Here is a 1,224-nt window from a genome sequence, read left to right as displayed (position 1 = left end):
TTTCAATTTCAATCGAAAAAAAATATGTATAAAATCAAATTTGTTCTCTTATTGTGTTATTTTTTAATGCCCCTGCAAAGAGGATGAATTAGACGCTGAGGATACACCACATGTATTTTATTTTATTTATTTTTTTAGCACAAATTTATTTACTAACCAATATTTATTTACTAACAAATTTATTTAATAACCAAAGGTTATTTACTAACCATTGATTTTATGAAAAACCCACAGTTTGTATTAGCACAAACAAATAATTTACTAATTAAATCAACACTTTGAAATAGATGCATGTAAAATGTTTGTGATAAAGATAATTGGACACAGTAATGAAAAAAAAGCAGTATGGAGATTTGCTCATTGAACTGAGCTTGTTCATCCTCACAGCTAATTCCTGTCCACAATGATGATGGAATTTTTACTCTACTTTTTCATAGACCCGAGTACAGGTGACATTATTCATGATGCATTCCACCACTAATTTCCCATTTTCCAATTTTCTCGTGATTGTGCTTTCCTTCCCTTCCCAATCTTGACGTTGAACCAATGCGCCGTCTGTGAAGTTGCAGACAGTCTCAGTTTTTCTGCCATCAGCTGTAGTTTCTTCAAACTTCTCTCCCAGGTTACATGAAAACTGTGTTGTTTGCAAAGTGCTCTCAGTTTTTATGGTGAGGTTTTTGCTGTCAGAAGAGATGATACAATCTGATTTGGCCATTTCATCCACTTTTCGCAGAGCCATTCCTGCTCCTACTTCCTTCATGTATTCACCAAAGCCTTTGCTTTCCACTAAGCGCCATCTTCCTACCAGCTGCTGAATGGTGGCCATGGTGGGCGCAGGCCGCTAGGCCTAGTGAGAGGAGCAGAGTGGGGCATCGGGAGCATGGCTTACACCACATATATTTTATTTTATTTTATTTTATTATTTTATTTTTAAGATTTTATTTATTTGCAAGAGAGAGAATGAGAGACAGAGAGCATGAGAGGGAGGAGGGTCAGAGGGAGAAGCAGACCCCCCGCTGAGCAGGGAGCCCGATGTGGGACTTGATCCCGGGACTCCAGGATCATGACCTGAGCCAAAGGCAGTCGCTTAACCAACTGAGCCACCCAGGTGCCCTATTGATTGATTTTATTCCCCAGGTGATTTGGCAGTATCTGGAGACATTTTTGGTTGTTAGTGGTGTGTGACAGGAATCAGTTTCCTTCTTTTGTTTTTGTTTTTTTTTT

General features: G+C 38.5%; 1 pseudogene; it reads right to left on the bottom strand.

Annotated features, from left to right (window-relative positions):
- Positions 1-267: 267 nt before the first annotated feature.
- Positions 268-864, bottom strand: LOC102738822 (fatty acid-binding protein 5 pseudogene; annotated as a pseudogene).
- Between the last annotated feature and the right edge of the window lie 360 nt (positions 865-1,224).

The sequence above is a fragment of the Leptonychotes weddellii genome, unplaced genomic scaffold (assembly GCF_054177405.1).
Source record: "Leptonychotes weddellii isolate Sample4059 unplaced genomic scaffold, ASM5417740v2 HiC_scaffold_2011, whole genome shotgun sequence".
Taxonomy (NCBI): domain Eukaryota; kingdom Metazoa; phylum Chordata; class Mammalia; order Carnivora; family Phocidae; genus Leptonychotes; species Leptonychotes weddellii.
Note: the sequence above shows the minus strand (reverse complement) of the source record. Positions and strands in the feature narration are given on the sequence as shown.